We start from the raw sequence: 14848 nt of genomic DNA, 5'->3' as shown, positions 1-14848 counted from the left end.
GTAAGGCAGGAGAGCAGGCAGATCCAGAAGGGAAAGAAATTTGTCAATTTTAAAATCCCAGTTTTCATTTTAATATTATATGACTTTACAACCCTGCAGTACATTAGAAGTAGCAGTGCAAAGCTTGGCTATTTTCCTTAGCTTTTAACTGATTTTATATGAGTTTTTTTTCCTCTTCTGATTTTGATTATGGTATATGCTTTGGCAATGTCAGATTTAATTTACTGTTTTGTTTTATTTATTGTTAAATTTACAATTTGTGTTTTGTCATAATTAGTTAATAATGTTTATTTTGGAAGATATTTTATATTGAATGTATTTTGGCCCACCTACGGCCTCTGACTGGACAAGCAGTCTAGAAATATAATTAATTACATAAATTCTGTGAGGAAAAAAAGCATTAACATCTTTACTTTCTGGCAAGCCGCCTTGGATCTTAAATGTTCATAGGGTTGACAGGATCTTGGCTCCACTCCTCATCAGAAATGTGTACTTTTTTTTGTGGGGGGTGGGGAAGGGACATTTATTTTAGCCACTGGCTGAAAAGGAAATATTCTCACTAACTCCATGCTGGGCCCTCTACCAGCACCAAGAGATGAATGTTTCTTAACACCAAGTACTGACTCACAGAAAATGTACTTATCACCACTATACTAGAACAGAAGTGCCTCCCCAGGCAGGGTTTTGTTGGGCATGCAGACTAGAGGCTTTGGCAATGCTGTTTAGTGCAGGTGGGAGCCGGAGGAGGGCTTCATCACAACTTAAACTACCCAGGAGGAGAAAGAAACAGGACTGACCACCAAGGGAGAATAAGGCTGTTAATGCAGCCCAGCCACCTATCCACCTGGGAGGTGGCAGATGGCCTAAGACAGGGGTCAGGAACCTATGGCTCGCGAGCCAGATGTGGCTCTTTTGATGGCTGCATCTGGCTCGCAGACAAATCTTTAATAAAAAAGTAAAAATCTAACAAAACCCTCCACCCTCCTGACGCCCCCCAAGACCTCCAAAATTAATTTACTACAACCCGACCCTCCTGACCCCCCCCCTCCCCCCAAGACCTGCCAAAAGTCCCTGGTGGTCCAGCGGGGGTCCGGGAGCGATCTCCTGGACTTGGGCTGTCGGCTGCCCGTAGTCAAAATGGCGCCGACGGCCCTTTGCCCTCACTATGTCACTGGGGTCGACCAATAGCAGCGGTAGCCCCTGTGACATAGTAAGGGCGAAGGGCCGTCGGCTGCCAGTAATGAAAATGGCGTCGACGGCCCTTTGCCCTTACTATGTCACAGGGGCTACTGCCGCCATTGTCGACCCCAGTGACATAGTGAGGGCAAAGGGCCGTCTGTGCCATTTTGACTACTGGCAGCCGACAGCCCAAGTCCAGGAGATCGCTCCCGGACTACTCCTGGACCCCCGCTGGACCACCAGGGTCTTTTGGCAGGTCTTGGGGGGTCAGGAGGGTGGGGGGTTGTAGTAAATTAATTTTGGAGGTCTTGGGGGGTGTCAGGGGGGTAGGGGGTTGTAGTAAATTAATTTTGGAGGTCTTGGGGGGGCATCAGGAGAGTGGGGTGTTTTGTTAGATTTTTACTTTTTTTATTAAAGATTTGTCTGTGAGCCCTGGACCCCCGCTGGACCACCAGGGACTTTTGGCAGGTCTTGAGGGGGTCAGGAGGGTGGGGGTTGTAGTTAGTATGGCTCTCACGGAATTACATTTTAAAATATTTGGTGTTCATGGCTCTCAGCCAAAAAGGTTCTCGACCCCTGGCCTAAGACCCCCATAAAAGAAAATGGCCAATGGCCCTGTCTGGCTCCTGCGAGCGAATGACACCATCAACGTGCGTCAACCTGTACAGGAGGAGAAAGCCATCTACCTGTTCTGGAGACTGCTGCTGGTCTAGTCTCCACAAAACAAGGTCATCGACGGGACCTGGCCCACACAGAAGGTGAACAATGGGACAAACAAGGCTATTAGTACGACTTTCCCCTTGTGTGAAGGAAGAAAGCAGTCTATCAGTATGTGAGAAGGCGGCCCCCTGCCTGACCCCAGGAAAGGTGGCGGCCACAAGCCAGAGCCAGTTGGGCTAAAGGTGAAGGAGAATTGCAACCATTGCTGCCCTGGAACCTGGGTGGAGACATTAAAAGGAAAAGATGGGGGACAGGAGAAACTGAGAATTACAAAGAAAGGAATACAACAATGAGACAGGAGGGCTGTGTTGAGGAGGAGGAGAGTAATACAGAGAGGAAATGGAGAAGTGTGTGTTGCGGAAACGGGAGAAAGAGGAAAGATGGAGGGATGGGTTGCAGAAATAAGAAAACATAAGACTATGGGAGGAAGGATACATGGAGAGACAAGAGAGAGGGATACAGAGGGTAGGGCAGATTCTGTTGATCTTCTGAGATCAAAGCCCAAGAAAGTATGACCAAACTGTAGGGGTGCTAGTAAGCACCGATATCTTATAAGGCGCAGGGCAGCTTACCCAGCAACATAGAGAGAACGCTCAGCTCAGGCTTCCGGAGCCAATAAATAAGTCAATGCCTCTAAACTTGCACACCAATGGGTTAGTTTGTTTGCATAACATTTTCCTACTTGTTGGTATTATTTTATCTCCTATGTGCAAATAAAACTGCATTCTTGTAAGTCATATGATTTCTTTTAAGTTGAACCCAGAAGGCAGAAGTGAAACTTAATGCTGACCTTTGGCGTGCTTTTAGCATTTCAACAGCATTAGTTACTTCTACAAGTCTGATCGGTGCAATATCATTGTGCTGTTATCTTTCTGTTTCTTTACCACCATCAACTGGTCTGTGTCCACAAAGCACCCTTACAACATGCAGGGAAGCAGAATGAATAATAACCCGGAGACAGTAAAGTTTCTATATTTCAGGACAGGTGTGCCACAGACTAGTCTTGCAAAAAAATGCCAACTATAATAGCTCCCCTCCCAGAAATCAGGCTTTAGGACCAGCCTCAACTGGAAAGAGAAGTCCACTGGGTGAGGGTATTTAATGGTAGCAGTGCTACTGGCTGGTAGCAGCAAAGAGAGAGAGAGAAGGATTTCCTATTTATTTTTTTTATGATGAGCTGGTGGCTGCCTCACAGGGGGAGGGGCTTCCCCCCTCCCCAAAAATGATCAACTGCTAGCTTGCTGGGAGGGAGAGGGAGCTTTCTTTTCTAGAGGACAATACTATTGGCTGGCTGGGAGAGGAAAGAACAGAAAGAGAGGACTTTTTTTTTTTTTTTTTTTTTTAAAGAGAACTTTTATTTTATTTATTTATTTTTTTTAGAAAACAGTTTTCTAAAACTGGATAGCTCCCTTCTTAAAATGATACAAACCAGATGCAGGGCTGATTCATGAGATTAAAGACCAGGTCGGGGGGGGGGAGGGGGGAGTATTATCCTCTCCACCCCTACTTTTTAAATTTCCTGTGGGACCCCCATCCTTATCACCGCTCACGAGTGCTGCAAGCAGTCCAGTAATTTAAAGACGGTAGCTAGCTGGTCCCTGGCAGACAAAAGGTTGACAAGCACCGAGATAAGGCATCTGCTGAAAAAGATGCAAATACTAAAAAGCATGTGGGAATATGCTTTACAAGAAATTATGTTTGCTTTAACCCGCCAAGTATTTTTGGATTGTGCAGGCTATAAATTCATTAAATAATGTATTGCTATAGATACCTCTTAGGTTAATGTCTTTAAATGGTTTGTTTTGCACATACCATAACAGGAATAAATCTCATTGCTAAAACAAGACAAGTGGGCACAATCTCAGTCTTTTACATTTACTGCTAGTGCTCTTCAGAAACACTTACATTGTGTCAAAAAGTTTCCTTCTGACTCATAAGGTGCAATATATACTGGCACTACATCAAGGTGCGCTTTAATCAGGCTGGTGGCACCAAAGGCAAATGTTACTAGCTCTTCATCCATCTGCCACATTTTTTGGTTCTTGGAGCACATGTCCTAGTACTTAATAATCTGCCTCTCCATACGTAGTACAGAATAGTCACTTGGTACGGATTCTTCTATAAGTAAAGTCATTCTCATATTTTCCTCTCTCACTACTACACATGTTTTTCTGACATGGAGTTCTTTTATCAGCTGGCATGGGAATGTCCCATGTGATAACATCTTCATTCTCTGCAATTCTGTCTCTCTCATGATCCCAGAATATCTTTAACACTAGGACATTATCATCGTGTTTACAGTATCCAGTGGATGATTCATGCTGGCTTTCCGACATCGGCACATCACACCCAGCCATAAGATGGGAGACTGTCTCCAGTTCTGTGCTGCAGAATCTGCTCTTCTCTTTTGTTCCCAGCATTTGCTATGCTTGCAATAAGCCATCCGGTACATAGTCCATTATCCAGTGCTGCAGTGAGCAATCTCTAATCTACAGATTTAAGTTCACCTCTCTTCAACCATTTGTGCATCCGCTCTTGGTCTATATGTAGCTGAAGCAACTTTTTGAGTTTGAGCTCTTTCAACATACTCTCCCTTGTTTTTCAGTTTGCAAACTCTGTTGCTTTCTTCCCCACCTGTGCTAGCGGGTTCTTACTTATTCCTTCTCCACTTGGGAAGACTTGTCCAAGGTGGATGATGGAAGTTGTTTACGGCTATTGATTGTCATACTATATATACTTGCAAGCCTACTGCAGACAGACCTATAAGTGTGATTATTTTATTAGCTTAGAGGAGCTTTCCTGTTTTTACATCCAGCTGACGGAGGGTTTTTCTGGGACCTCCAGCCCTCGCCACCCTTCTCCCATTTGCTGCTTGCCTCGCTCCTTTTTTACGTACCTATATTCTGATACATTCCAAGAATATCTCATTAGGGAAAGTGTGAGAAGGAATGAATATTTTACAGGGAAAACCCCCCACAAAAGCATTTCCAAGAAAATCATTAATTCAGCACATGAATCCACCATAAAAAGGAGCACGGCAATCATAGAAATCAAGGAAAAATAGGAAAGGGGGGGAAGGACAAAATTGTAGCCGACCTGAACACCCATCTCTCTTCCAAGGAGGAATACTGAGTTACATAAACATTTTCTGCACCTTCATCTCCCTTTACTTCTCTGCCTAGACTACAGCTGATTTCTTCTATGGCAGAGTTCACAAAATTAATCCTGAATATTTTATTTATTTATTTATTTTACCAGGGCCCTTCCTTGTCCTTTCCATCTTTTCTGAAACCACGGGTGCCCATCTTCTCTTATCCTCCGAATTCACTACTTGCCACCCAGCTCCTCAATTCTATCACCCCTGAAGTCCCGACTTCAGGGGTGATAGAATTGAGGAGCTGGGTGTCAAGTAGTGAATTCGGAGGAAGTCCCGACTTCAATCTATCACTTTCCACTGCAACTGTTCCCCTCAGCCTTCAGACCTGATATGATCAAACCAATCTTCGACATATCTCCCCCTTCCATCCTTTGCTAACCATCATCCCATCTCTCTCCTCGAATGTGCCCAGGCCTGTGCCTAGGGCAGCAGGCTGGTTGAGGATTTGCTGCATCACATTCAGCAGCCCAAGTCCTAATCCAGCTCCTCCCCTCCCAGGCAATATACAAGCAGCGAAAGAGGAAGGGTGAGCCTGGAGCAGATAAAGCAAAGGGGAATCATTTTGGGCAGGTTAGAAAGGGCTCAGGAGAGTAGCTGCAGGATAAGAGGCACTCAAGCTGGGGTTTGTATGCCTGTATGTGAAAGAGCAGCATGTGTATGTGTGAGAGAGAGAGAGAGAGAGAGAAGGAACTGGTGCCAGGTATGCGTATGTATGCCAGAATTGGTGGGCGTTCAGAGATGGGATGCAAAGGACAGCAGGACCCAAGCGTGACAGACACACCTGGCCTTCTTACCCCCTCTCCCATGCCTGCAATTCACATCCTCTCTCCCCTGACCTTTAATTCGATTCCTCAAATCTCAGACCTCCCTTCCTTCCAGATCTTGGGACCCACCCTTCTCTCTTTCCCAGAACCTCCCTCCCTCCCCCTCCTTGATTCCTGATATTCCCAATCTCCCATTCCTCAATTTTCTCCTCCTCTCCTCCCCCATCCCTGAGATCTCCTCCTTGTACTGATATTTGGCATATCTTTTCCTCACTCAGTAGAAAAGAAAAAAAAAAAAAGAAAATCTATTTTTAGAATGTAAAATAAAAGATGGAAATGTGCCTCAGAATTCTCTAAGTTTTGCCACAGACTCTTATCCCTGAGCTGCCTCAGGAAACTGTAGACCTTCTGCTCCTTATTATCTGACCTTACTGGGGGGGGGGGTGGGGGACAGGCAGCATCAACAATGCCAGGGGCAGCAAAATTCTAAATTCGTCCCTGAATGTGCCATTCACCTCTGCTGTCTTGACTTTTTCTTGTATCTCACGATTCCTCTCAGGGCTGGTACAAGAATACTTAGCCTCGTAAGTGAACTTTTGGTCATGCACACCTCCTCCCCCCAATGCACCGCCAGCACAGCACTCCCTCCCAACCAGCAGCAGTGGCTCCAGTGCATCTCTTCCTCCTTTGATGATATTGGCTCTGGGCCTCATGCTGGTGGGATTTTGCTGCCCCCAAAACCATGGCACTCCAAGAGACTGCTTACTTTGCCTAATGGATGCTTTGGTTCCGATTCCACTCCAAACTGGCTATATTCCACAGAGACAGCCCTTGCCACTTTCCAGTGAACGCTTCATGGTAAGGCCAGGGGCCTACGTAACCCTCATTCAAGATCTATTTGCTGCTTTTAACACTGTTGATCATTCCTTGATCGAGTCTTCATCTGGTTTTCAGAAGTTTAGTTCTTTTTCCTCTTCTATCAAACAAACAGGCAGACGCTATACCGAGCGCTGGCTGCAGCGCACAGATGATGCGCATCCATATCCCACCCCCCCCCCTCCCCGATGCAAAAAACAGGGGTTAGCGCGTCCAAACTGCGCGTCATTCGCACGTGTAGGTAATAGCGCTCAACACATGCAAATGCATGTCGATGAGGATATTATCAATTCTCCATCCATGCATAAAAACGTGCGCCTCCAGTGCTCATTTTTACTAACAAAAATTTACGCCAGCTCTGGAGCCGGCATTAAGTCTTGAGGAGCCCCAAAAGTGTAGAGAAAAGCAGGAAATATTACTTTTCTGTATTTCCTCCCACATAATATTGTGATGATATCAAGTTAAAGAAAAAAAAACAAAAAAACCTAGAAATGGTCCCCCCCCCCAAAAAAAAAAAAAAGTGTGCCTGCGGTCAGGTTAGGAAAAATGGATGCTCTAAAATTGAGCATCCATTTTCCTAAATGCCTGATAGCCACCTCTCCCAGGCACCCGCTGCTAAGGAGGTGCTAGGGGTGCGCAATTTCCCCTAGCGCCTCCTTTTTACCACAGCAGTCCATTTGCATGTAAGCTTTGGGTGCCCCGGAGAGGTGGATCACCGCACGTTAAGGGAGCAGGTGCTCAATCATGAGCGCCCCTTTAACGCACGCCGATATTGCATCAGCTCGTAAATACATTTTCTCTACTGGTCTATTATCCACTGCTATTCCACAATTGGTGTGCCCCAGGGCTCCTATGCTTGGTTGCCGACTCTTCTCTCTCAATAGTTTATATTTTAGTTTTATTTTTATGATTTGATTTGTTTTTAATACCATTGTAAACCGTTTTGGTCAATTTTATATTGTTAAAGACAGTATAGAAATGTCTTAAATAAATAAATACCTGCTCCCCTGGTGTTCTGATCTTATCCCACAGCTTTCAGTACCATCTTTATTCCAGCGATTCCTAGATCTGCCTCTCTTCACCAGAAATTTCACTAAGAATCTAATCCTAAATCTCCACCTGTTTCTCAGACATCACTGCCTGGATGATTCAGAACCATCTTAAGCTTAACATGGCCAAGATAGATCTTCTCATCTTTCCTCCCTTCCCCATTCCACCTTTTCCTCTCCATAGATAACACTATCATCCCCCAGCCCAGCCCACAATCTTTAACTTTTCTGTCTCTTTCTCTGTACAAATTCAAAACACAGCCAACTTTGTAATTTCTTTCTCTATAGAATTACTGAAATCTGTCCAATTCTTTCTGAACACACTTTGAAAACCTTTGTCTGCTCTCTCATCTCCTGCTTAGACAACTGCAACCTGCTTCTCACAGATCTTCCACTGAACCATCTAGCTTCATGACTGTGTATTCAAAACTCAAGGGCATGACTTATCTTCTTGTGGTTAACATGGTCAGTCTATCTTTTTCTCTGCATGCACTCAGAACACTGCCTCCACGTACAGTTTAAGCTTCTCCTATTCACCTAGAAGTGCAATTACTCTGCAGCGCCTCGTAACATCTCCTCTCAACTCTCCCTACAACCTTCCTTATAACCTTCCCTTCATTAGGCAAACCGATCTTATTTGTGGCTTTCTCCAAGACTCCGGACTTTCTACCTTGCTCACAGTACGCCTGGAAAGCTGTTCTGAGTTGCTGTCAGCTTCTTCTCTGGCCATATTTAAGCTCTTCCTAAAAATTTACCTTCCTGAGGTTGGTTTAAATTTTTAAACAGCAGCTGTGCTGATCATATCCTTGTTGATTTTAACTATGTTTACCATAATAAATACATTTCCTGAAGCCTATTTTTCTTGTTTGCCTCTTGATTATATTTTATGTTCCACAAGTGTAAGGACCGTCTCTTGAGTGTATCAGTACAACACTGCGTATAAGTGGTAGCACTACAGTAATAAAGCTTGTCTGCTTACTGTAAATGGTGTTCTCCATAGACAGTAGGATAAATTAGCCATGTCACATGGGTAATGCCATCCAATGGTGCCGACCAGACCCTTCTCTCTAAGCATGTGAGGGAATTGTTGCCTTGTGTGTCTCCCCTCAGTCAATATTAAGGCTAAGTCTAGTAAGTAGTCAACTCTCCAGGGAGGCAGGCTGACTATGGAGAATACCATTTATGGTGAGCAAACTTGTTTTCTCCAACAAGCAGGGCTGAATTAGCCATGACATATGGGAAGTCCCAAGCTGAGGGTTGCAGTGGAGCATTTACTAAAATAAGTAACCTGGACCCCACCGAGGAGAGTAGACCATTAGATGAACAGGCTACACAAAACTGCTTGTCCAAATTTACTGTCATGTTTTGATAAATTGTTCAACCAGTAATGGGATATGAAGGTGTATACCGATAACCAAGTTGCAGCTTTGAAGATGTCGTCAATCGATACTGCTCTGAGATGAGCCACTGATGACCCTTGATAGAATCTGTGATCTGGATGCCTGCTAGGGCAATGCAGTCTGGTAGCCAATTGGACAATGTTTGCTTGGCTACTGCTATGCTCACTTGGTTAGCACAGTAGGAGAATAGTTGTGAGGCTTGCTGATGCGGCAGAGTTCTTTTCCTATAATTAGCCCAAGGCTCTTTTATATCTAAGGAATGAAGAGCCATTTTGTCTTCATGTGCATGTGACCTAGGAAAGAAAGTGGGTAAAACGATGGCTTGATTAATATGAAAAGCCAATACCATCTTTGGTAAATACTGTGGGTGTGTGGGGAGCACCACTATGTTGTGAAAGAACTGCAGATTAGGAGAGTAATGAACTAAAGCCTGAAGCTCACTGACTTCTGGCTATGGTGATTGTGACTAGGAATACTTCTTTCCATGTGAGAAATCTGAGAGAAGCAGACTCTAATCATTCAAACAGAGGCTTCATTAGTCTCAATGAACAGGAGGTTTAGTATGCCATAAGCCTTTCATGAACTTGGATACCAATTGATGATTCGAGATTGGCCTGCCTTCAATTTGAAAGTGGTAGGACACTATGGCACTTTCACTGACAAAGTACTAAGACCTGAAGAAGAGAGAGGATGTTCTTAAGCAGGTTTTTTGGATCACTTGTGAATGAGTCCAAGGAAGCCTGTAGACACCAAGACGAGAACTTTCGCCATTTCTAGGTAGACATTACTATATCCTCAATCTCTTTGGCTAAGGAAACATATACGATCAGTGGGCATTTAATATCCATATTGTCAGATTGAGGAAGGGAAGGTTCCTATGATACAGACATCCATCCTCTTGAGTTAAAGGTTGGATCTGTCCTGAGATGCATTGGAGAGGTGCTGGACAGCTGTATGAGGCACACACACACACACTTGTGGGCCACACTAGAGCAATAAATCAGTCATGCCCGATCCTTGAGAACTTTTTGTATTGTCCCGGCAATCAGAGGAATCTGTGAAGAAGCATACACGAGATCTGCACTCCAGCTGAGCAAAAAAGCATCCTGAGCAGATCCAAATTCACTGGGCAGAATGGAGCAAAATCTTTCCACTTTTCTGTTTTCCTCTGCATGAAGAGGAAAACTGCATTTGACTGCTGCACGGACCACACATGTGGGTGGAAAGCAGATTGCCTCAGCAGAGTCTAACGTGTTGGAAATTCCTGGAAAGTAGGTTGCTTGCAAAAAAACACAGATTTCAGGTTGAATGACTGTATCTTATTCCACACACTGTTAAAACACTTTTCAGTATCAGGTTTAGTCTTCTCCTTACTAATCTGCTTTTTCACTATTATATATGCTGTGCCTTAATCCATTCCCAGTTACTCATACACATCTTCCAGGCTGAATTATTGTATCCTGCAGTGCTCAAAGAGATGTTTTCATTTTGATTAATTTTCCTCTAAATACAGTTGCTTTTACCTGTTTGTCCAAGTCATTATCACAGTAAGTTTTTTTTATTCCTCAAAATTGTTTACCTAAAAGACAATCATCTACTAGAGATGTATGTGCACGGCAACATTTGCTTTTTTCTTGTTTTATTTTAGTGCATGTTCTTTTGCAATAGCACATATTAAAGGAATATTGTGCTGCTAAGATGAAATAGCATGCACTATTATTCTATTTCATTTTAGCATGTGCTAAATTGAAACTGGCCATAAAGAAAATGCACATCCTATTATTTACAAATCATAAATAAGGTCTTTTCTGTGCATCGTCTAGGTTTCTGATATTGATGCTACATCTATATAAGCATGAGCTAACAAAACAAGGGGACATGAAGTTGCACGCTTGCAGAGTGAGTGGTACCCACAAAATGCATTAACTTACAATGCAGTTCTGGAAGAGAGTTTGCAGAATACTGAGCAAACGTATCAGGCTTCAACCTGTGTTACTTTTTCAAATTAGAAAGCAAAGAATTTTTCTTGCCTAAAGGGTCACCAGTTCATACATTCTAATTCTGGCACCTGTGAACTTAAGGGGATTTCCAGTCATTATGCCTACAGGTAGAATTTTGTAAAACTTGGCAAGCACAGACTTCTTTTTTTTTTTTTTGTAAAAGCCCCCTCATTTGAGACATTTAAAGCAGATACTGCTTGCCTGTACAGCTAAACTATCCAAAAACATCAAAATGGAATCCTTAATGAGTGAGGCACAGGAGGACATTTTGAAAGGCTCCTTTCCCTGAGAGAACCGGTGAACACTGGGACAATTAGGAGGCTGTAGCAGAGGTAGTGAACATTCTACAACGTTACCTGAAGCCCTCAGTCCTGTGCGTCTAAAAAGCATGGGTTAAAAATCTGATATAGTAACAGAGAAATATAAAAGTGCATTTGAGGCACATCTAAAGTAATGAAACATGGACTGACAAACAGGGCTACCATGAAGTCACAATTATTACCTTTAATTATCTTTAAAGACTTTCTAATCCTAGAGAAAGAAAGAGCCTGCATTATTTATCTTTCCTGACACTACAAAAAATATCTATCCAACAAGTCTCTTTCTATGTGAACTTCATCTATGAAAAGCATTTTCACTTTAAGGGTTCAAATGAAGTAAACCAAGTATTAGATTGTTTGACTCTCTGATAATGCCAGTATCTTCGTTTTTCTCTCAAGACTGGACTTTTTTTTTCCTTTCTAATTAAGGGCTGGATTTTCTAAGATCGCACTGGTTTGTGAATCGCACGGTAATGGGGGGGGGGGGGGGGGGGGGCCCGAAGCGGGGGGTAGGCCTGCGAAAGCTGGCAGTGAGCGCACCACCGCCGGCTTTCGCACCCAATAGCACCACCGTGAAAGGTGATGCAATTGGGCGCACTACTGGTGACGATAAGGGTCTTACCTTTTCGCCACCAGCGAAGTTTCTGCCGCGTCAGTCCCGACGCGCAGACTCCTCCTCTTCCGTGCCGACTCCGCCCCTATCTAGCTATTGCATGCGATAGGAATAGAAAATGACCCCCTAAATTATCTATTTTGTATAAATTTTGCTGTACCCTGGAACAGAAGGAAACATTGCCAGGCCTAAACCATACATACCAGATTTTAGCACCAAAACAAAGTCTCACCATATATGTTGATTGAAAGTGAAACTATGTATAACGTTCTTTTTCTGATAGAAGCTTAGTAGAATTACACGTGGGAGTCATGAACAAAGTCACAAAGAATGTTTGGGGAGCTTTCCAAAAGAAGGATTCTGCCAGATCCACTATTACTCAATTAATAAAAAAAGACAGTGATAAAGAGCTCCTTAAAGAGTAGGAAGACAAATTGTGTGTCGCCACTGAGCTGCTGTTATCAGATAATGAGCATTACAGGTAACATTTTATTTTCTCTAATAACAATCTTCAGAGACATAAGGGTTGTCTTAAAATAAAGTAGACAAAAATGTTAACAGGTGACAAAAACGACCTTACAGCACTAGTAAGTCAAATCTCAAATTCTGACAAAAAGTAATATTGCAGCTATAATGCTTGATAGCCTAAACTCTATGTCATGCCTTTGGAAATTTCTAAGGTAGTTGACCTTAGCCTGGCAACAAACATCATCATGACCAAACAACAAGAATTCTGGCATGCCCTTCTGAAGTCAGTCCTACAAGGGAGTAACAATGAGAACTGCTGACTGCTAGCCAATTAAAGATGATTAGAAACATCTTTTTAAGCTAGCCCTCCCAGATTTATGCGAAACACCATCTCTATAAGCTTAATTCGTTTCTTACTCCTACTATACAATCTATTTTATGTTTTTTTTAATTTTGTTTATTGAAGTATGTCTTTCGTTCTTTTATCTTATGTATTTTATGTCCATCTACCAACTATGTACGTTTTATTTGTAACCCGCCCCGAACATCGGCGGGCGCGGGAAATAAATACATAAATAAATAAATAATGGCATAAAAAGACTGTATGACCTATCCGACCAAATAAATTAGCATTCCTAAGAGACCACTGGGTCTGTTGATGCCAGATAATACAAAGCAGGGTGGACTGATAGAAGGCTATAGTTCTCTTGTAATCCAATAAATGAAGTACAATTTACCCCTTATGGAAAAACTGCTGGGAAAAGAAGTGACTGATTAAGGTGGAAGTCCAATCTCACCTCAAGCAGAAATGTATGATGTCTGTAACATACCACATCTGAAAGTAAGGTAAGATAGATAAGTTACCAAGGTCTAGATGTCACTGACTATAGGCTGAAGTGAATTTCCTGATCAGGTATTAGAGAGCTGTTCATCAGCAGCTTAGTGTCCTAGGACAACGCAGGATCCCTTATGGAAGATTCCAAAAGGAAAACGTTCCACATTAACCTGGGCAGAAATCAGGTTCCCTTCTACAAACAGATGGGGACTGACAGGTATAGTAGGTAAATGAACCCTAATGGAACTGATCTTTAAACCCGACTTCAAGAGATGCAGAAGCTATTCAAGAAGTTTTTTGTATGGGAGGAGTAAAGGAATCTAGAGACTTGCCTTTATACCCTAGAAGACAAAACCTCCTCCATTTAAAACCAAAAGCAGATACTGAAATGCTTTTCTAGAAGCCAGGACATACGACAATTCCTGAAATGCATCAGACTTACTTATCAATACCCTCACAGCAATCTAGGAATTTAGTACTGAGATGAAAGAGTGCGCTTTGGCTCTCAGTAGCCAGGAGGATGGCAGTTCTCACATATGGGCGACGGAGTCCGGCATGGAAGTTTGCTTTCAAAGCTTCTATTTATTTATTTATTTTATTTAAAGGGTTTTTTTTATATACCAATTGCCATTTGCACATCGTATCGGTTTACAAAGAAAACAGAGCAAAAAAATGGAGCATAATAGATACAAGCATCGTTTCAGTTTACAACTAACTTTCAGGTCTATCCAGTACCGAGCGGTAGGAAGAGCTGCGTTAGTGCCTACGGCACCCGCGGTTGCCGCACGCACAGTGCAGCTCACCTTCCGCTCGATCCTGAACACTAATTTTATTTAAATGTAACCGCGTCCGAAAAGCCTTAGGCCCGCGCAACCCATTTTACTGGATAGAGCGCCTATACAGTATCCTGGGTGCGCGGGCCTAAGGCTTCACGCCACGCTGGTATCTGTCATTTCAAATGTCATTTGAAATGACAGATACCAGGAAGCGAAAAAAACCAAAAGCAAAAAGTAAGTCGCTTCGCCGCTTCACTCTTCCCTCCTCCCGGAGCAGGGCGCGAAAAGCAGCCTTGCTCCGGGAGGAGGGAAGCAGCGAAGCGACTTACTTCTTGCTTTTGGTTTTTTTGCTTCGCCGCTGTCAGTGTCTTCCCTTCCTCTTGGAGCAGGGCGCGAAAAGCAGCCTTGCTCCGGGAGGAGGGGAGAATAGACACGGACAGCGGCGAAGCGAAAAAAAAACCAAAAGCAATTTTGGTTTTTTTTCAAAAAGCTAAAAGTAAGTTGCTTCGCCGCTATCAGTGTCCCCCCTCCTCCCGGAGCAAGGCTGCTTTTCGCGCCCTGCTCCGGGAGGAGGGAGAAGAGATGACAGCGGCGAAAGCAAAAAAAAAAGCGTAAAAACCAAAAGGGGACCCGACCCGACTTACTTTTGCAGCCGTCCGGCATCGTTGCTCCCCCGCCGGGTCCGGCATCG

At 43.5% G+C, this 14848-nt stretch overlaps 1 protein-coding gene across 5 annotated transcripts in view; it reads right to left on the bottom strand.

The window, feature by feature from the left end:
- PPP6R2 (protein phosphatase 6 regulatory subunit 2) overlaps nucleotides 1–14848 on the bottom strand; it is a 399948-nt gene that overhangs the window by 229049 nt on the left and 156051 nt on the right. The gene's annotated exons all lie outside the window — the stretch shown is intronic.

This window comes from Rhinatrema bivittatum, chromosome 9, assembly GCF_901001135.1.
Source record: "Rhinatrema bivittatum chromosome 9, aRhiBiv1.1, whole genome shotgun sequence".
Taxonomy (NCBI): Eukaryota; Metazoa; Chordata; class Amphibia; order Gymnophiona; family Rhinatrematidae; genus Rhinatrema; species Rhinatrema bivittatum.
Note: the sequence above shows the minus strand (reverse complement) of the source record. Positions and strands in the feature narration are given on the sequence as shown.